Here is a 21,994-nt window from a genome sequence, read left to right as displayed (position 1 = left end):
TATTGCCTGATTTTTCTTTTGATTTCCAGCATCTCAAGGATTGATAAACCAATTTAAAAAAACGATTAAAAACAGCCAACATCAATACTGAGATCCAGATCAATACGGATCTCCCAGTGGCCACACATTTTAATTCCACATCCCATGCCCATTCTGACATGTCTATCCACGGCCTCCTCTACTGTAAAGATGAAGCCACACTCAGGTTGGAGGAACAACACCTTATATTCCGTCTGGGTAGCCTCCAACCTGATGGCATGAACATCGACTTCTCTAACTTCCTCTAATGCCCCACCTACCCCTCGTACCCCATCTGTTACTTATTTTTATACACACATTCTTTCTCTCACTCTCCTTTTTCTCCTTCTGTCTCTCTGAATATATCCCTTGCCCATCCTCTGGGTTCCCCCTCACCCCGGTCTTTCTTCCCAGACCTCCTGTCCCATGATCCTCTCGTATCCCTTTTGCCTATCACCTGTCCAGCTCTTGGCTCCATCCCTCCCCCTCCTGTCTTCTCCTATCATTTTGGATCTCCCCCTCCCCCTCCTACTTTCAAATCCCTTACTCACTCTTCCTTCAGTTAGTCCTGACGAAGGGTCTCGGCCTGAAACGTCAACTGCACCTCTTCCTAGAGGTGCTGCCTGGCCCGCTGCGTTCACCAGCAACTTTGATGTGTGTTGCAACATCAATACTAATTCTTTTGGCAGAATTTTAAGATTTCACAAGAATTAATATGCACTTGAAATGCCTCTACCTCATGGTTTTTAAAATTGCACTTGATTTTGAACAAGTCACAAGTTGAGTTCTGTGAACAGTTTTTATGTTATCAATAAACAGTAGCACTAAATTGTCAATGTAATCAGAGGAAAGCATTTTTAAAAGGATACTTGAAAAGTTAACTAGATAAATGTCATAAAACATATCAGCTTGTGCATTGGTGTCACCCTTGAATTACAAGGAGACCATAAAACATAAGGGCAGAATTAGGTCATTCAGTCCATCATGGCTGATCATTTTTCCCTCGCAACCTCATTCTCCTACCTTCTCCCTATAACCTTTGATGTCCTAACAAATCAAGAACTTCTGCTTTAAATATATGGCTTGGCCTCCAAGTCATCTCTGAGAATGAGTTCCACAGATTCACCACCCTCTAGCTAAAGAAATTCCTCCTTATCTTCTGTTCTAAAGAGACATCCTTGTATTCTGAGACTGTGTCCTCTGGTCCTAGATTCCCCCATTATAGGAAACATCATCTTCACATTCACTCTATATTTGATAGGTTTCAATGAAACCTGGACCCTTCAGCTCATGAAGGTAATTGCAGATACATAAATGGTTATTCCATCCCATCAGCTCACATTATGAAGGTAGCTGACAAATGACTGGTGGTTCCCCTAAGAAGGTATTTCACCTAGTGAGTACTGGTGTAACAAGCAATTCCACTACATTATAACAGTCCAAGAGATGGAAATTTGCTTTATTTATTTATATTTTATTTAGAGATACAGCGCCATAACAGTCCAACAAGCCTACGCCGCAGGATTACACCCACATGACCAACTAATCTTTGGAAAGCACAAGGAACCCGGAGCACCTAGAGGAACCCCATGTGGTCATGGGGAAAATGTACAAACTCCTTACAGACAGCGACAGAACTGAACATGGGTTGCTGGTGTAGTTATAACGTTATGTTAACTGCCACGCTGCCATGTCACCTCTTCTGGTAGTGATGTGAAAAGCAAATCACTACCAGAAAATCTGAGATAGGAAGCAAGTCGTAATTCACAAATTCATCTATCGTTAAGGACCCCCATCACCCAGGACATGTCCTCTTCTCACTACTACCATCGAGGTGCTGGTACAGGTGCCTGAAGACACACACTCAACATTTCAGGAACAGCTTCGACCCCTGTGCCATCAGATTTCTGAATAGACAATGAATCAGTGAACAACACCTATTTTTCCCCTCTTTTTGGCACTACTTACTTGTCTTTTATTGATATATCAACCTTATTGCATAGTTTTTAATTTTTATATATTGCAATATGCTGCTGCAGCAAAACAACAGATTTCACAACATATGCCAGTCATATTAAACCTGATTCTGAAAATTTCTGTTGAAGATTAAAATATTTTTCCAACTTGCATTTCTTAACATATATAGAACATGTGCCTTCATGTTCTGCCAAGCATTGTGGGCATGTTATGTTGATGCCAGAATGTCTGGCAATACTTTCCCCCAGCACGTCCTGAGGTTATACTGGTCTCAGGCAAAGGACACATTTCACTGTATGTTTTGATCTACATGTGATAAAAATCTGTACATACTATGGAAAATTCATAATATGCACTGTTTCCTGATCATCACCTGTCAGGGTGTTCACAGGTTACCTTTGGGGTGAGACAGCAGTACTTGACGAGATTCATATTACCCAAAGGAAAAGCACCTGACTGGAAGGAGGTCAACCAACCAATTCTTCCTACTGAGGATAGTTAGTCTGTTTAACCTTCACTGTTGCCTTTATATTAACCATCAAGCTGGAGGCCTGGTGTTAAGGCAAATAACCTCCTCCTCAATGTCAGCAAAACAAAGGAGACTTACACTCAGACTTCAGAACTCACACTCCTTACATCAGCACACAGGAGTGGAAACTGCGAGTAGTTTCAAACTCTTGGGATTGCACATCTCGTACAACCTCTCATGTCCCAGAATACATTCTACACAATCAGAAAAGCTCACCAACACCTCTGCTTTGAGGAGGCTCAAGAGAGCTGGACAGATGCACATCATTCTACAGATGCAAAGTAGACAGCACCCTAACAAGCTGCGTCATGACACGGCACGGAACTGCATCGCAGCAAACATGAGGGTTTTACAACAGGTAGCCAAGATTGCCCCACACATCACCGACACCAGCCTACCCACGATCAAGGACAAATATACAGAAAGGGATGAAGGATCCCACCCACCCACCCTACTCATGGACTGTTTGTTCCACTCCCTTCAGGGAGGAGGCTATATAGCAACCATGTCAGGACCACCAGACTCAAAATGTTACTTTCCCCAAGAAGGTCAACACCTCCACCCATTAACACACTCCTCCAACCCCTCCCAACTACCAGTACTTTATCATTTCCTGTCAGTCACCACTGTTCCTAGCATCAATTTATAGACATACAATCAATCCATGTATATAAGCTATCTTACGTATTTAGTCAAGTTTATTGTCATTTACTTATATACATGTATATAACAGATATAACCATATACATTTTCAGCAGGAGGAGAAGATGGCAGTGCACCGCGCGTGTGCAGCTCTCTGGTGAAAATGATATCATATCCGTTAAATAGGGGCCATGGACAATTCTGATTTGATGGAGAATGGACATGAAAGCACAGAGGAACATCTGGAGAAATTTCTGAAATGCCTGTTCGCTGCTGTCGTTACTGTGTGGTCGTGAATCTTTCGGAGGGTAGGCCTCAAAATCCCTGGCCTTGCCTGCTTTTGGCGACCGAGAAGGAAGTTGAATCGTTCGGACAGAGATGGCGCTCAGTACTCGGTGTCGGAGAGCTGATCAGACCTCAAAGTTTTCAGATGACTCAGAATCGGATTGTGGTCGGCATGGCAGGGAGAGTTTTTCTTCCTTCTCCCATCTGCGTGAGATGTGGGACATTTGAGAAACTTTGAACTTTACTGTGCCCACGGACTTCTTCATCAAGTTATGGTATTGTTACACTGTTTGTAACTATATGTTATAATTATGTGGTTTTGTCAGTTTTTTCAGTCTTGGTTTGTCCTGTGTTTTGTGATATAACACCGGAGGAAATAATATATCATTTCTTAATGCATGCATTACTAAATGACAATAAAAGAGGACTACGTGTCTTCATAATCATAATGTATATTGAAACAAGGCGACATTTCTCCGAACCAGGGCATAAAGCACAGTAATACACATAACACAACACGATAACTTATGAAGGTGGAGATAAAACCTACAGATGAATCATGCATAAATAACAAACTAAAGTGCATAAATTAAATGTTGTCAGGTATGGAACAGATTAGTGACATTTTGAATACGATATGGCCTGGGGGAAGAAAACGTTCCCCCATCCTGACCATTCTTGTTTTTATGCATCGGAGTCTCCTGCCTGATGGTAGAAAGTCAAAGAGGATGCTGGATATATTTATATTTATTGTGTTCTTTATCTTATATTGCATTCTTATTCTTACTGCATTGCATCCAGAGTAACAATTATTTTGTTCTCCTTTACATTTGTGTACTGGAAATGATAGTAAACAATCTCAAATCTTTGCAACACACACAAAATGCTGGAGGAACTCAGCAGGCCAGGCAGCATCTATGGAAAAAAGTACTGTCAACATTTTGGGCCGAAACCCTTCAGCAGGACTGAGGCGTTGAATGTGCTTTTATTCCCATAGATGCTGCCTGTCCTGCTGAGTTTCTCTAACATTTTGTGAGTTGCTCAGATTTCCAGCATCTGCAGATTTTCTCTTGTTTGTGAATCTTGAATCTTTCCTCAGTGAAGGTCATGTCCACTTTGCCTCTGCTTGAACAGAATCCACACTGCAGTGCAGGAAACAGCTGTCCAGCCTTTGGGAAGTAAATACACACTTGATTAGGTACAGGAAATACCTAATAAAGTGGCCACTGTGCGTGTGCGCGCGTGTGTGTGTGTGTGTGTGTGCAAGTGTGTGCCTGATCTTCTGCTGCAGCCCTCCTACTTCAAGATTTGACCTATTGCTCATCAAGATGCTCGTCTGCACACCACTGTTGTAACTTGTGGTTATTTGAATTTCTGCCATGTTCCTGTCAGTTTGAACCACTCTGGCCATTCTCTTCTGACCTCTTACATTAATGAAGTGTTTTCACCCACAGAACTGCTGCTCTCTGGATTTTTTTTTGGTTTATCGCATCATCCTCTATAAGCTCTAGAGGCCGCTGTGCATGAATATCCCAGGAGATCATCAGTTTCTGAGATACCCAGCCCCCCTGTTCAGCATCCTCAATCATTCCAAAGTCAGTCACTTTGAACACATCTCTCAACAACTGAACCTCTTGACCATGTCTGCAGGCTTTTATGCATTGAGCTGCTGCCACATGATTGGCTGATTAGTTATTTGCATTAATGAAGCATACAAGTATACCTAATAAAATGTCCACTGAGTGTATATTCTTATTTTAATTTATAACTTTTATGTGTTGCAATGTTCTGTTGTAGCAAAACAACAAACTTTACCACATGTCAGTGATAATCAACCTATTTCTACATGCCACTGTATCCTCTAACAGCCCTCTACAGCTATCCACAACTCTACCAATCACCATTTGGACCATTTAAGAAACTCTTAGATAGGCACATGGATGATAGAAAAACAGAGGGCTATGTGGAAGGGAAAGGTTAGATTGATCTTAGGAGTAGGTTAAAATGGTGGCATAACATTGTGAGCCAAAGGGCCTTTACTATGCTGTAGTATTCTATCTGTTTCAGCGACATAAAAATTGGGCTGCAAGTTCTAAATTGCAAAAGCCCCCCCCCCCCCCACAGTGTGACCGCTCCCATCATCCCTCCCAGTGCAACTATCCCTCAGTACCACCCCTCCCACAGTGCAACTATCCCACCGTACCGCCCCTCCCAGTGTGACTATCCCTCCGTACCGCCCCTCCCACAGTGTGACTATCCCTCAGTACAGTACTGCCCCTCCTACAGTACTGTAAAAGAAAGAAGAGCCTGTACTGTTGTGTTCTATGTTCAATTTATACTGCAATCCAAAAACCTTCCTGTCCCCTTCTCCCTTACAGCAAAAGACTTTTCTCAAACTATTTAACCTTACAAAAATGACAACTCAGCTTCAATCATTTCATGAGACAGCCAGTTCTGATTCTCATCACTCCCCAACAAAGAATTCTTTCGTTTTTCCATATTGAGAGCCTATAGGTTTCACTTTACCCATAAAACACTTCTTGAAGATCTAATCCATCGATACAATTGCTTGCTCTTGCCTCAACATTCTCTTTTGAAAACATTCTTTCCTGGTAATCATTATCGTAAAGATTTCTTGCACAATCACTAAAGCCTCGGTTGGTTGGCCTGCTTTAAGTGAAAAAAAGTGGCAAACAGGAGTTCCCCTACACGAAGAGGTGGATACAGCCCGGTCCATCACAGGCAAAAGCATGAAGCACATTTCCAAGGAGCAATGCCACAAGAATGCAGCATCCATCACGGACCCCCACCATCCAGGCTTTGGTCCCTTCCTAATACCAGTATCTGGAAGGAGATACAGAAGCCTTAGGTCCCACACCACCAGGTTCAGAAACAGTTATTCCACATCAACCATCAGGCTCCTGAACCAGCATGGATAACTTCCCTTACCACAACACTGAACCTACAGAGTCATTTTCAATAATTCGAAACTAACGTTCTCAGTATTACATATTTACCTTTTATTTGCACAGTTTGTCTTCTTTTGCACGTTGGTTATGTATGTCTTTGAGTAGCTTTTTGTTGATTCTATTCCATTCCTCTGTTCTACTGTAAATGCCTGCAAGAAATGAATCTTTTGACAGCATCTGGTGGCATAAGTAATTTGATTTAACCTTGAACATTGAGGTGACAGGCAGGTAAGAGGAAGGGTGAAAGAAGAACCAGAAAGGCCTCATCTGGTCTCCACTATTACCTGCCATCTTGTTCTCATTCCCCTCCACCCACCTTTTTCTGACTTCTGCTCCCTTTCCAGTCCAGATGAAGAGTCTCAGTAAAAACAATTATTGACTGTCCATTTCCCTCCATGGATACTACCTGACCTGCTGAGTTCTTCCAGCACTGTTAGTCAAGATTTCCAGCATCTACAGAATCTCATGTTTAAAATCCAAGCTCCAATGCTTACTTGATCAATGTTTCTCAGTTAATCAACAGAAAAACAATTATTCTCTCCAAGCCAGCTACGAAGGGACAGCTCAGCAACTTTTGTAGAAGTGTCGTTACATTCCAAAAAGCAATTCATTGTGTGAATCACTTTATCCATATTGACAACACAAGCAGGCTCTGTTTAAACACAAGCGCTTCTTTCTCCTCTGTCAGCATAATTAACCCTGCGCCTGCCTGTACCAGCGGGTCATTACCTTCCAGAGTTACCCAAGGAAAGTAATATTTTATACCCACTATAAATAGATTCTATTTAGAACACAGAATAGTACAGCAGAGGAACAAGCCTTTCAGCCCAGACTGTTATGCCAAACCAACTAATAAGTAAATCAAAAGCCCCCAAAAACTAATTCTCCTACCTACACAATATCCATCTCTCTCCATCTTCCTCATGTTCATGTGCCTGTCTAAATGTCTACTATAAGTCTCAAATGTATTTGTCTCTCCCACCATCCCAGGCAGCTTATTCCAGGCATCCACCATTGAGTAAAAAAAATCTCTCAGATCCCCTTTGAACCTACCCCTTTTCACCTTCAAAGCGTGTCCTCTGATATTAGATATCTATAGCCCAAGAAAAAGATACTCATCGTCTATGGAATTTTTTAAGGATTTTAACGATTAGCTTTAGTTGTCACATGTACATCGAAACATAATGATAATGCGCTATTTTGCGTCAATGACCATAGTCCAATGATGGGGCAGCCATCACCAGAAGAATGGCAACACTTGCAGGCTGCCCCTATCATTGGACTATGATCACTGATGCAAAATGGCATGTATATTTCAATGTACACGCGATAAGTCAGTGAATCTGAACATTAGGTTAGAAATTCTCAGCACTGGAGCATGTTTAATCAAGTTCGTGAACTGGAGAGGCATAAAAATAGTTCAAGAAAGATTCAACCTGATAGCTGACTCACGAGCAAACTATCTATGTTACGGATTTAAAATGTCAGCTCAACTACTAAGGTGCTGTGGGGCAAACAAGGAAGATCTGCAATCAAGAAAATTGAATGAACATTTGAAATATCAACTACAGTGGATTCTGATTAATTGGGCATCAGTGAATCAGGGTTTCCCTTTACTTGGGACAACTTTTAAAAAACAAAAACTAATTGAGAAAATACCCATGATTCCTTTTGTGTATTTGGGACAGGAGACTGTTGCCAAATAGTTTCCAACTAGCGTCAGTCATGTGCACTAGCCTGGCCATTACTACAGGTGCTTAAGGGCAAACTGTTTTTAAATAGCATCAGTTGTGTGTTTCTGTTTAAAATGCAGTGTTTTTTCTCACTGGTGAGAAAAATAGCGAGAAATAAGCAACAAGACAATTCAAAACCGTTTTGTTCACTGTGGTTTCAAGCATTCAGGCTTGGAGACACCAGTAGTAGCCAGGGGCAAAAACAAAATGGTAGTTTGTCTTTTTTATACCTTTTTAACTATTTCGATGAAACTTCGACTAATAGGGGCAGCCATTTAATTAGGCCAAAATTATTGGTCCGATGTGTCCCAATTAACCAGGATTCACTGTATTCTGCATGGAGCAGAGTGGATTGCTTTTCGACAGAACCAAAGCATCACTGTTTAAACTTCATGAAAAAGATTTGATAAATGTAACTGTTACAAGAAACTTCAATGCAAATCAGGATCGCTGACGTCAACAGTTGTCAAGTTATTGATTTGGGATGGAGCACTCTGGGAATTACTTATTGCCTATACCCAAGTTAGTGTTGTTAAAGCTTTTGGCTTCATATCATTAATAGACTGACTGCCTGGCCAGATCCAATCTAATCAACTGCATTCTGTGAGAGTGGGGTGATATAATAGCCTAGACACAGTGGCTTGCCTCTCTGGTAAATCTAATGATTTCCTTGAATTCAGATTATCTTTACAGCCACTTTCACTGATACCAATTCCACACGTTACACCAAATTCATATTCTCAAAACAAAAACACCCCATGGTCAGAATCAGGTTTAATAGGACTGGCATATGTTGTGAAATTTGTTGTTTAGCAGCAGCAGTACAGTGCAAAATAATAAAAATATATAAATTACAACAGGTATATATAAAAATTTAAATTAAGTAAGTCGTGCAAAAAGAGAAGGGAAAAATAATGATAGAGTTCACGGGTTCGTTGTCCATTCAGAAATCTGATGGCGGAGAGGAAGAAACTGTTCCTGAAACGTTGACTGTGTGCCTTCAGACTCCTGCACCTCCTCCTTGATGGTAACAGTAAGTAGAGGGCATGTCCTGGGTGATGGGGGTCCTTAATGATGGATGCCACCTTTTTGAGGCATCATCTTTTGAAGATGTCTTTGATGCTGGGGAGACTAGCACCCATGATAGAACTGGCCGAGTTTACAACTTTCTGCAGCTTTTTCTGATCCTGTGCCGCGGCCCCTCCAAACCAGACAGTGATGCAACCAGTTAAAGTGCCCTCCATGGTACATCTGTAGCAACTTGCAGGTCTTTAGTGACATACCAAGTCTCCTCAAACTCCTGATGAAATATAGCCGGTCGTGCCTTCTTTGTAATGCATCAATATGTTGGTCCCAGGATTGATCCTCAAAAATGTTGTAAACTGTTACAACTGTAAAACTGTTGTAACCATTGTCTCCCGCACCATCACCGCCCTTATCAACTCCGGAGACCTTCCATCCTCAGCCACTAAACTCATTATTCCCACACCCCGCACTGCTCCGTTTTACCTCCTCCCCAAGATACACAAGCCTGACTATGCCTGTAGACCCATAGTTTCTGCCTACCTGGACTCCATTTTGTCACCCATTGTTCAGTCCCTCCCCACCTACCTCCGGGATACATCCCATGCCCTCCACCTCTTCAATAACTTCCAGTTCCCCAGTCCCAACCACTTCATTTTCACTATGGATGTCCAATCCTTATACACCTCAATTCCCCATGAAGAAGGCCTCAAAGCCCTCTGCTACTTTCTGGATAATAGACATCACCAGTTCCCCACCACCACTACCCTCCTCCGGTTGGCGGAACTGGTTCTCACACTCAATAACTTCTCTTTTGGCTCTTCCCACTTTCTTCAGACTAAGGGTGTAGCTATGGGAACTCGCATGGGACCCAGCTACGCCTGCCTCTTCGTTGGTTATGTGGAACAGTCTGTGCTCCAAACCTATTCTGATACTGCTCCCCAACTTTTCCTTTGCTACATTTACGACTACATTGGTGCTGCTTCCTGCACCCATGCTGAGCTCATTAATTTCATCAACTTTACTTCAAACTTCCATCCAGCCCTCAAATTCACTTGGTCTATCTCGGACACTTCTCTCCCCTTTCTCAATCTCTCGGTCTCCATCTCTGGAGACAGACTGTCCACTGACATCTTCTACAAGCCCACTGACTCTCATAACTACCTTGACTATACCTCTACCCACCCCACCACATGCGAAAATGCCATTCCCTATTCCCAGTTCCTCCGTCTCCGCCGCATCTGCTCCAAGGATGAGGCTTTCCGTTCCAGGACATCTCAAATGTCCTCTTTCTTTAAGGATCGTGGTTCCCCTTCTATCGTCATCAATGATGCCCTCACCCGCATCTCCTCCATTTCCCGCACTTCGGCCCTCACCACATCCTCCTGCCACCACAACAGGGACAGAGTTCCCTTTGTCCTCACCTACCACCCTACCAGCCTCCGGATCCAGCACATTATCCTCCGCAATTTCCGCCACCTTCAACAGGACCCCACCACTAAACACATCTTTCCCTCTCCACCCCTCTCCGCTTTCCGCAGAGATCGGTCCCTCCACGACTCCCTTATCCACATGTCCATCCCCACGGATCTCCCACCTGGCACTTGTTCCCCTGTAAGCATAAGTGCTACACCTGTCCCTACACCTCCTCTCTTGCCACCATTCAGGGCCCCAAACAGTCCTTCCAGGTGAGGCAACACTTCACTTGTGTGAGTCTGTTGGGGTCATCTATTGCATCTGGTGCTCCCGGTGCGGCCTCCTCTACATCAGTGAAACCCGACGCAGATTGGGGGACCGCTTCGTCAAGCACCTCCGCTCCGTCTGCCACAACAGACAGGATCTACCAGAAGCCACCCACTTCAACTCTGCTTCCCACTCCTATTCAGATATGTCCATACTTGGCCTCCTCTACCGCCATGATGAGGCTAAACTCAGGTTGGAGGATCAACACCTCATATACCGGCTGGGTAGTCTCCAGCCCCTTGGTATGAACATACAATTCTCCAACTTCCGGTAATTCCCTCCCCTCCCTTCCCCGATCCCTATGTCACTCTGCCCCCTCCCCCAGCTGCCTATCACCTTCCTCATGGTTCCACCTCCTTCTACTACCCATTGTGTTTTTCCCTATTCTTTCTTCACCTTTCCTGCCTATCCCCCCCGCTTCCCCTCCCCCACCCCTTTGTCTTTCAAATTACTGGTTTTTCACCTGGAACCTACCAGCCTTCTGCTTCCCACCCTCCCCCCACCTTCTTTATAGGGCCTCTGCCCCTTCCCTCTACAGTCCCGACGAAGGGTTCCGGCCCAAAACGTTGACTCATCGTTTCCACTGATGCTGCCCGACCTACTGAGTTCCTCCAGCGTGTTGTGAGTGTTGCTTTGATCCCAGCATCTGCAGATTATTTTGTGTTGTAAACTGCTCACCCTTTCCACTTCTGATCTCTCAATGAGGACTGGTGTGTTTTCCCTTGAATTCCCCTTCCTGAAGTCTACAATCAGTTCCTTGGTTTTAGTGACTTTGAGTGCAAGGTTGTTGTTGTGACACCACCCAACTAACTGAACTTTCAAGTTTTAACTGTTTACTTGACCTAGAGAAAGTGCCACTAATGGGCCCCAGTGTTTAACAAATTTATCTGAATACAAGGGTGAACAACATATTGGTCTCAAACAAGATAATTACGTAATTACATCCCTATAAAACCATATCTAGCAGAGATTCATATTAGGCTCTTTAAAGTTGTCATAGCCAGGGGACATAGTGGGGATAAGCTCCCACTATTAAATGCTCCCAATGGTGAGCATCTCAGATAGCCTTTGACAACCAAGATCAGCGCCTCGCCTTCACGTGTGGCTTAACTGATTCTACTGACAGGAGAAGGGGCAAAGGCTGGTTACTGGCACCTTAAAACCAGTCGCTTCAGGTAGACGGGGCTTGTCAGCAATGGTTGGCAGCTCATCTAGAAGGAAAACTCTGATCTCAAACCTCCTCAGGCTTGTGACTCATGTGGAAGTCTTCGGGATTAAACCCAAAGAAAAAAATCTGAAACTGGAGGCCCCAAGGCATTCCTACATTGAGTTCAATGCTGACTAGCAACTCTTGCAATGCTGCTGGTGCCAAACTGCATCGGCCCCTGCCATTCCTTTGGATTCAGCAGCCGTGTGGAAAGGGGGAGCCTGCTGCTTGCTCTCCATATCGTACTGCCCTGGCTCACATACCATGTAGACAGCTAGGGCGCAACATTAATGGTCAATCCCAACCAAGAGGGTCTCAACAAAAGGTGCTGTTGGGTGTGAAACAGCAATAAACTGAACTACCACTTTTTAACCAAAAGATAGAAAATGTAAGTATTCCTGTAATGTAATGTACCCAGAAGGGGTGATGAATCTGCAGAATTCATTGCCACAGATGTCTGTGGAGGCCAAGTCATTCGGTATACTTAAGACAGAGGTTGATATGTTCTTGATTACAAAGAGCATCAAATGTTACATGGAGAAGGCAAGAGACTGGGGTTGAGAGAGAAAACAAATCGGCCATGATCAAATTGCCAAGCAAACTCAATGGGCCAAATAGTCTAATTCTGCTCCCAGGTCTTATGATCTTCTAAACTCTTTTCCCCCTTGCCTTTAACTGAGAAACATACAACTCATTGTGGCCAATTTCTTCTGTGACAAAGCAGTTGTTATTTCCTGTACAGTTCACATGGAGACCACGCAACAGACAACCAGCCAAGCATGGTTAGACTACAAACAAAACTTTATATTCTCAACACCACAAAGGTTGAAGAAAGATGTCTTCACTGATTTAAAAAAAGCAATATAGTGCCTAAAACAAATTTTTCGTTCAACTAATACTAAGTCTTTTGAACTTAAATCATACAGGGAAAATTAAATCAAACATCCCTTACAAACCCATATTGTGTTGGTTAACAATCAGACACCAGCTTTCTCCTGGTTTTATCCAGTACAGGCAAATTATGGTGGTGTAATTGAAATCCGGTGTCTGCTGGCAAGGGATTCCTGAGTTTCTTTTACAACCCAATGGCCGACTAGGACAGTTAAATGTCAGCCACGATATGAGACTGGAGTTTCCTTCCCTGGAGAATTTGAGTCTTAAATAACACTGGCCACCTTGTCATCTCTTTCCAGAGAAGCTTATTTCTGCACCAAATTCAAGTTCTCAAAATGACTTATCTGAAATGTTGGTTTGGACGTATGGATGACAAGTTTCAACATTAGAAATTACAATAAGATATACATGTATAAAATTTAATTAAATTTGTGCAAAAAGAGGAAAAATCATGAAAAAATATTGAGCAACACACATAAAAATTGCTGGTGAACGCAGCAGGCCAGGCAGCATCTATAGGAAGAGGCACAGTCGACGTTTCAGGCCAAGACCCTTCGTCAGGACGAACTGAAAGAAGAGATAGTAAGAGATTTGAAAGTGGGAGGGGAGGGGGTGATCCGAAATGATAGGAGAAGACAGGAGGGGGAGGGATGGAGCCAAGAGCTGGACAGTTGATTGGCAAAAGGGTTATGAGAGGATCATGGGACGGGAGGCCTAGGGAGAAAGAAAGGGGGAGGGGGGAAGCCCAGAGGATGAGCAAGGAGTATAGTGAGAGGGACAGAGGGAGAAAAAGGAGAGAGAGAAAAAAAAATTTCTAATAATAAAAAATAAATAACGGATAGGGTACAAAAGGGAGGTGGGGCATTAACGGAAGTTAGCGAAGTCAATGTTCATGCCATCAGGTTGGAGGCTACCCAGGCGGAATATAAGGTGTTGTTCCTCCAACCTGAGTGTGGCTTCATCTTGACAGTAGAGGAGGCCGTGGATAGACATATCAGAATGGGAATGGGATGTGGAATTAAAATGTGTGGCCACTGGGAGATGAAATATTGGGGTAGCTTGTATGGGTTCATTGTCCATTCATAAATCTGATGGTGGAAGGGAAGAAGCTGTTCCTAAAATGTTGATTGTGTGTCATCAGGCCCTTGTACCTGCTCTTCTTTGTAGCAACAATGAGACGAGAGCATGTGCTGGCTTACCACATGTACAATGAAACCTACAGTGAAATGCATCGTTTGGCATTAACAACCAACACCCCCCAAGGGTGTGCTGGGGCAGTCTGCAGGTTGGCGAACACACTCTGGTGCCAGCAAAGCATGCTCACAATGCTCGGAGGAGCAACACAGAACACAACAAACAACACCTTATATTCCGTCTGGGTAGCCTCCAACCTGATGGCATGAACATCGACTTCTCTAACTTCCACTAATGCCCCACCTCCCCCTCGCACCCCATCCATTATTTACATACACACATTCTTTCTCTCTCCCTCCTTTTTCTCCCTCTGTCCCTCTCATTATACCCCTTGCCCATCCTCTGGGTTTCCCCCCTCCCCCTTTTCCTTCTCCCTGAGCCTCCTGTCCCATGATCCTCTCGTATCCCTTTTGCCAATCACCTGTCCAGCTCTTGGCTCCATCCCTCCCCCTCCTGTCTTCTCCTATCATTTTGGATCTCACCCCTCCCCCTTTCAAATCTCTTACTATCTCTTCTTTCAGTTCGTCCTGACGAAGGGTCTCGGCCTGAAACGTCGACTGTACCTCCTCCTAGAGATGCTGCCTGGCCTGCTGCGTTCACCAGCAACTTTTATGTGTGTAGCAAAATCAAGCCCCTTTTTCCTCCCTCCTCGCAGACACTCACACACAGCTCTCCAACACCCGGACACGCCACCCAGCGTACTCCGATTCAGACTGTCACACAGACACAGGTACAGTAACAAACAACACACTGCCAAACCTACGAAGTATTGATCACACAATTTGTTTATTTTAAGCTCATCCAAAAAGGTAAACATTTTAATCTTCCAAATTAAACAGGATGAGGTCACCCTCAGGGTGAAGGAGCAACAGCTTACTCTGTCTAGGTAACCTCCAACCTCATGCATGAACATCAATTTCTCCTTTCTGTATTTTGTTCCTTTCTATTCCCCACTCTACCCTCTTACCTCTTCTCCTCAACTGCCTATCACCTCCCCCTTTCTCCCATGGTCCACTCTCCTCTGTCAGATTCCTTCTTCTCCAGCCCTTTATCTTTCCCATCCACCTGGCCTCACCACTCACCTTCAAGCTTATCCTCCTCCCCCGCCCTCACCTCTCTATTCTGGCATCTTTCCCCTTCCTTTCAGTCCTGATGAAGGGTCTCAGGTCTCAGCCTGAAACGTAGATGCTGCCTGACCTGCTCAGTTCCTTCAGCACTTTCTGGATGTCCTCTCGTCATCTGAAATTCTGTCAACAATAGTTGTGTCATCAGCAAATTTGTAGATGGCATTCGAGCTGGGCCTGGCCACGCAGTCACTGATATAGAGAGAGTAGAGCAGTGGGCTAAGCACACATGCGAGGTTTGCCAGAGTTGATTGTCAGTGAGATAGAGATGCCATTTCTGAGCTGCACAGATTGTGGTCTGCCAGTTAGGAAGTCGAGGATCCAGTTGCAGCGGAAGATATTTACAGTCGTTCACAGTAAATACGAGAAATATACATAAAACTACACAAAGACTGACCAACAGCCTACATGTAAAAGATGTCAAACTGTACAAATACAAATAAAATATTATTCTGGTTAATTGGGCCATCAGTTAAAACATAGAACAGTACAGCACAGTACAGGCCCTTCGGCCCACAATGTTAATTGGGCACCCACTTATTTGGGACAACTCTATAAAGACAAAAACAAGTCAAGAAATAGCCAGGATTCCCTTCATATATTTGGGACACAATGCCACTTAATTGGGGCAGGAGACTGTGGCTGAACATTTTCTAATTAACAGCAGTTGTGTGCATTCATGTAGCCATTAGACACTACACTGTGCTTAAAGTGAACAGTTTTTAAAATTGTCTCACTTGTGCATTTGTATTCAAAAAAGCAGTGATATTTGTCACTGATAGCTGGCGAGTAATAATTGAGAATCGTTTTGCTCACTGCAGTTTCAAGCATTCAGGCTTGGAGATGCCAGAAATTGCTGGGAGTGAAAATGGAACTATTTTATGACTTTAGCAAGTTAGAAACTACAAAGGATTTGAAGGTATCAACAATCACCTTGACTGTTACAATTAAAATGAAGATTTAGAGGATGCAATTGTTGAAAGTATTGTTTGAAGGAAGTCCAATACCTACACAAGGTGTCTCTATTAATTCAATCAAATGAACACACCAGCTTGTACTGGATGAATTCCTCCATTGATAACGATTACGAACTAAAACATAGTACTGTAGTAATATTGATATCATTCTATTTTTATATTTCATTTAAATACAGTTTCCTACTCAGTTAAACAGTAGCTTGTCTTATTTTTTTTAAACCATTTCCAATTTAACCATTAGTGTGGCTAATGACAAGAAGTTATAAGAGGTCCAGATTCAATCTCTGGAAAGCCATCTCACAGGCGAAGTGGTTATTTTGGACTAAACTTGAACTAGTGAAGGAAGCTCGACAGTCGTGGCAGTGCTCGAATACCACCATCTCTTACATGGACAGCAACAGACTTCACTAGCAGATGAGCTCAAAGCTTTCTATACTTGCTTTGACCATCGAAACACAGAGGAGCCATCACAAACTTCACACAGCCCCTGATGACTCTGTGATTTCAGTCTCTGAAGGTGACGTGAGAACATCTTTGGGAGAGTGAATCCACAGAGAGCATTCGGCCCCAATGGGATACTTGTCAGTATACTAAAGATCTGAGCTTATCAATGGGCTGGAGAGTTCATTGAGATCTTTGACCTCTCACTTCGGCATTCTGAGGTACCCACCTGCTTCAAGCAGGCTTCAACGATGCTGGTGCCTAAGAATAACATAGTAACCTGCCTCAATGACTATCATCCAGTCGCACTTACGCCCACAGTGAAGTGTTTTGAGAGGTTGGTTATGAAACATTTCAACTCCTGCCTGAGAACCGACATGAATCTGCTCCAATTTGCCAACCGACACAACAAGTCCACAGCAAATGCCATGTCATTGACTCTTCACTCAACCCTAGAACATCTTGAAATCAAAGATACACACACCAGGATGCTCTTTATTGACCACAGCTCAGCATTCAACACCACGATCCCTTCAAAGTTAATCAAAAAACTTCAAGACCTTGGCTCAATACCATCTTGTGCAATTGGATCCTGGATCTCCTCACTTCCAGACCCATCAGTTCAGATTGGTAACAACATCTCTTCCACAACCTCCATCAGCACAGATGCACCACAAGACTGTGTGCTTAGCCCCCCGCTCTACTCACGTTACATCTGACTACGTGGCTAAGCCCAGCTACAATGCCATATTTAGATTTGCTGATGACAGCACTGTCATGGCCAGATTTTCAATCTTCCGCCAATATGCTAATTCATCACCACCTTTGATTTGGCCTGAGTGATGGTGCCACAACAATTTCTTACTCGACAAGACCAGGGAGCTGATTATTGACTTCATCAGAAACAAACCAGAGGTCCATGAGCCAGCCACAACAGAGCAGAGATGGAGGGGTCAGCAATTTTAAATCCCTCGGTGTTGTCGTTTTAGAGGACCTGTTCTGGACCTAGCACGCAAGTGCAATTACAGAGAAAGGATGACAGTGCCACTACATCCTTAGAAGGTTGCAACGATTTGGCATTACATCTGTAGATATGTGAGGGACAATATACTGACTGGCTGCATTGCTGCAAGGTATGGAAACACCAATGCCTTTGAACAGAAAATGCTACGAAGAGAAGGGATACGGCCCAGTCTAGCATGTGTAAAGCACCCCCCGACCCACACCCCACCATTCAGCACATCAACATGGAGCATTGCCACAGGAAAGCAGCATCCATCATCAGGGATTCCAACACCAAGGTCATGCTCTCTTCTCACTGCTGCCATCAGGAAGAACGTGCAGGCGCTTCAAGACTCACACCACCAGGTTCAGAAACAATTACCCCTCAACCATCAGGCTCTTTAACCAAAGGGATAACTTCACTCGCTCCAACATTGAAATGTTTCCACAACCTATGGACACACTTTCAAGGACTCTTCATCTCATGTTCTCGATATTTATTGTTTGATCATTTATTATTACTATTTTTCTTTCTTTCTTTCTGCATTTTCAGTTTCTTGTCTTTTGCACGCTGGCTGTCCACCCTGTTGGTATGGGCTTTCACTGATTCTACCATGGCTATTGGATTTATTGAATATGCCTGCAAGATAATGGATCTCAAGTTTGCATATAGTGAGATTTATGTACATTTAAATCTGAATTGAGACAGCCACTTAACTGGGCCAAAATTGTAAGCAATTCAGAAGGCACAAGATCTATACATCCCAAAAAGGAAGAAGAATTGTAAATGAAAAATGACACAACCGTGGCTAACAAAAGTCAAAGCCAACATAAAAGCCAAAGAGAGGGAATATAATAGAGCAAAAATTAGTGGGAAGTTAGAGGTTTGGGAAGCTTTTAAAAACAGAGGGCAACTAAAAGTCATTGGGGGGGAGGGGGAAGGGGGAGCAGGAAGGAGGGGGAAGAGGGAAGAGGGAAGAAGGGCAGGGTGGGGGAAGAGCGGGGGGGAGGGGGGAGGGGGAGGGGGAAGGGGAAGGGGGAGGGGAAGGGGGAGGGGAGGGGGAAGGGGAGGGGGAAGGGGAGGGGGAGGGGGAGGGGGAGGGGGAGGGGGAGGGGGAGGGGGAGGGGGAGGGGGAGGGGGAGGGGGAGGGGGAGGGGGAGGGGGAGGGGGAGGGGAAGGGGAAGGGGAAGGGGAAGGGGAGGGGAAGGGGAAGGGGAAGGGGAAGGGGAAGGGGAAGGGGAGGGGGAAGGGGAGGGGGAAGGGGAGGGGGAAGGGGAGGGGGAAGGGGAGGGGGAAGGGGAGGGGGAAGGGGAGGGGGAAGGGGAGGGGGAAGGGGAGGGGGAAGGGGAGGGGAAGGGGGAAGGGGAGGGGGAAGGGGAGGGGGAAGGGGAGGGGGAAGGGGAAGGGGAAGGGGAAGGGGAAGGGGGGAGAGGATGAGGGTGGGGAGATGAGGGAGAGGGAGAAGGAGAGGGTGGGGGAGAGGATGAGGGAGAGGGAGAAGGGGAGGGTGGGGGAGAGGGAGAAGGGGAGGGTGGGGGAGAGGATGAGGGAGAGGGGAGGGTGGGGGAGAGGATGAGGGAGAGGGAGAGGATGAGGGAGAGGGAGAGGATGAGGGAGAGGGGGAGGGTGGGGGAGAGGATGGGGGGGAGGGTGGAGGAGAGGATGAGGGAGAGGGGGAAGGTGGGGGAGAGGCAGAGGATGAGGGAGAGGGGAGGATGAGGGAGAGGGGAGGGTGGGGGAGAGGGTGAAGGAGAGGGGAGGGTGGGGGAGAGGGTGAAGGAGAGGGGAGGGGGGGGGAGAGGGTGAAGGAGAGGGGAGGGTGGGGGAGAGGGGAGGGGGAGAGGGAGGGTGGGGGAGAGGGGAGGGGGAGAGGGTGAAGGAGAGGGGAGCGTGGGGGAGAGGGTGAAGGAGAGGGGAGGGTGGGGGAGAGGGTGGAGGGGGAGGGTGGGGGAGAGGGTGAAGGAGAGGGGAGGGTGGGGGAGAGGGTGGAGGGGGAGGGTGGGGGAGAGGGTGAAGGAGAGGGGAGGGTGGGGGAGAGGGTGAAGGAGAGGGGAGGGTGGGGGAGAGGGTGAAGGAGAGGGGAGGGTGGGGGAGAGGGAGGGAGGGGGAGAGGGAGGGTGGGGGAGAGAGGAGGGGGAGAGGGTGAAGGAGAGGGGAGGGTGAGAGGGAGGGTGGGGGAGAGGGGAGGGGGAGAGGGAGGGAGGGGGAGAGGGAGGGTGGGGGAGAGGGGAGGGGGAGAGGGTGAAGGAGAGGGGAGCGTGGGGGAGAGGGGAGGGGGAGAGAGGAGAGGGGAGAAGGTGGGGGAGAGGAATGTGGAACTGTAGACCTTCTCCCGCCGGCCGCCCAAACCGAGGACGTACGGAATTCCCCGATCCGACTCAGCGGAGCCTCCCTCCCATCCCCGGGCCTACCTGCTCAGCTCCGGCCACCATTCACGCTCCGTCCACCGCCCCGTCTGTCAGCCGCTTCCACGCACTCATTGGTCGTCTTGAGCCAGCCCCCGCCAAACGGGGGAAGGAACCGCTGGTCTGACCAATTACACTTACGTTCTCCGCCTTCTGTCTTTCCTTTGGAGAAGACTCATGTCAATCATTTATGGGCGGTTATATCGGGAGTACTTCTCAATATTATTGGATTATCTGAAATCAATCAAAGTGCATAGGCCAATCATTAGCGAAAAAACGATTTTCTAAGTTATTATTGGCTAATATTCAGACCAATCGAAGCGGAGATGGAGTGTGAGCCATTATGTTCAATGCTTATTGACTAATACTTATGTCAATCAGAATCTTGGTCTTTTCTCAATTGGTTAATTGTAGTGTCAATCAAAGGAACTACCCTTACAGGCCAGTTTCATTTGATCCATCAACCAATGGCGGGCAGCGCCATCCAGAGGCCGAAAAAAAACAGCCACTAGTTAGTAGTATAGCTAAATATTTGTTTTCAATTACATAAAACTAAAGTCAATCAAATAAGAGGCGTTTGTTTAGGTTTAAAGCTTGGCATCCATTAGCTGATCGGGATGTCATTCCAACGGAACCAGAAACGCTGTAAGTTGGGTCAGTGAAGCAAATGTAATGTTTTTGTTCAAATAAGTAAGGCAATAATGATAAAATACTCTGCAGGTTGGTCAGTATCTGTAGTGGGAAAACAGGGATATAAGACTGCAGATGCTGCAATCTGGAACCAAACAATGTAGCAGAAGAACTCGGCTGGTTCAGCAGTAGCCGTGGGAATGAAGGAACTCTCGATATTTCGGGTCGAAATCCTGCAACAGGACCGGGAGTGGAGAGGAGACGTGGCTGCCATAAGGAGGAGCAGGAATGGGGTCCATAAGATGCTGCCTGACCGCTGAGTTCATCATGGTGTCCGCATCTTCAAGGGGCACTGCCTCAGGAAGGTGGCATCCATCATGAAGGACCCCTCACCATCTCTTCTCAGTGTCGCAGAGTCGTGGAGGAGTACAGCACACAAACAGACCCTTCGGCCCATCTAGTCCATGCCAGAAGCATTTAAACTGCCTACTCCTGTCAACCTGCACCGGAACACGCTATCCATGTACCTCTCCAAACCTCTTAAATGTTGAAATCAAGCTGGCGTGCACCGCTTGTGTTGCAAGCATAATCCACACTCACATTTCTCTGGTGAAGATGTTTCCTCTCATGGTCCCCTTAAACTTCTCACCTTTCACCCTTAACCCATGACCTCTCACCCAACCTCAGTGGAAAAAGGCACATCAAAATTGCTGGTGAACGCAGCAGGCCAGGCAGCATCTCTAGGAAGAGGTACAGTCGACGTTTCAGGCCGAGATGTTTCAGGACGAAGGGTCTCTTCCTAGAGATGCTGCCTGGCCTGCTGCGTTCACCAGCAACTTTGATGTGTGTTGCTTGAATTTCCAGCATCTGCAGAATTCCTGTTGTTCTCAGTGGAAAAAGCCTGCTTGCATTTACCACATCTATACCCCTCATAATTTTGTATACCTCTATCAAATCTCCCCTCAGTCTTCTACATTCTAAAGAATACAGTCCTAACCTATTCAATCTTTCCTTATAACACAGGTCCTCCAGATCTGGCAACATCCCTGTAAATTTTAATTGTACGCTTTCAATCGCGTTGACATCTTTCAAATCTCAAGTGAAGTGTTGAAACCTCAGGCCACTATTCCTCAATTAAGCATCCTTTGTCTGATTTGGAGGGACCACTGCACAGGATCAGAAAAAGCTGCAGAAAGTTGT

The 21,994-nt window shown here is 45.5% G+C and overlaps 1 protein-coding gene across 5 annotated transcripts in view; it reads right to left on the bottom strand.

Annotated features, from left to right (window-relative positions):
• Positions 1–20,306, bottom strand: part of far1 (fatty acyl CoA reductase 1) — a 135,814-nt gene extending 115,508 nt beyond the window's left edge. For 4 of the 5 annotated variants that reach the window (XM_063061594.1, XM_063061597.1, XM_063061593.1 and 1 more), the window contains exons 1-2: positions 20,171–20,306; positions 6,469–6,569 (exon numbers count right to left, since the gene is read on the bottom strand). The gene's annotated coding sequence lies outside the window, so the exon portion shown is untranslated. The remainder of the gene's footprint in view (positions 1–6,468; positions 6,570–20,170) is intronic. The other variant, XM_063061595.1, reaches the window with a different exon arrangement.
• Positions 20,307–21,994: the final 1,688 nt, after the last annotated feature.

The sequence above is a fragment of the Mobula hypostoma genome, chromosome 11, assembly GCF_963921235.1.
Source record: "Mobula hypostoma chromosome 11, sMobHyp1.1, whole genome shotgun sequence".
Taxonomy (NCBI): Eukaryota; Metazoa; Chordata; class Chondrichthyes; order Myliobatiformes; family Myliobatidae; genus Mobula; species Mobula hypostoma.
The sequence above is the reverse complement of the archived record's forward strand: the minus strand, read 5'-3'. Positions and strand labels throughout refer to the sequence as shown.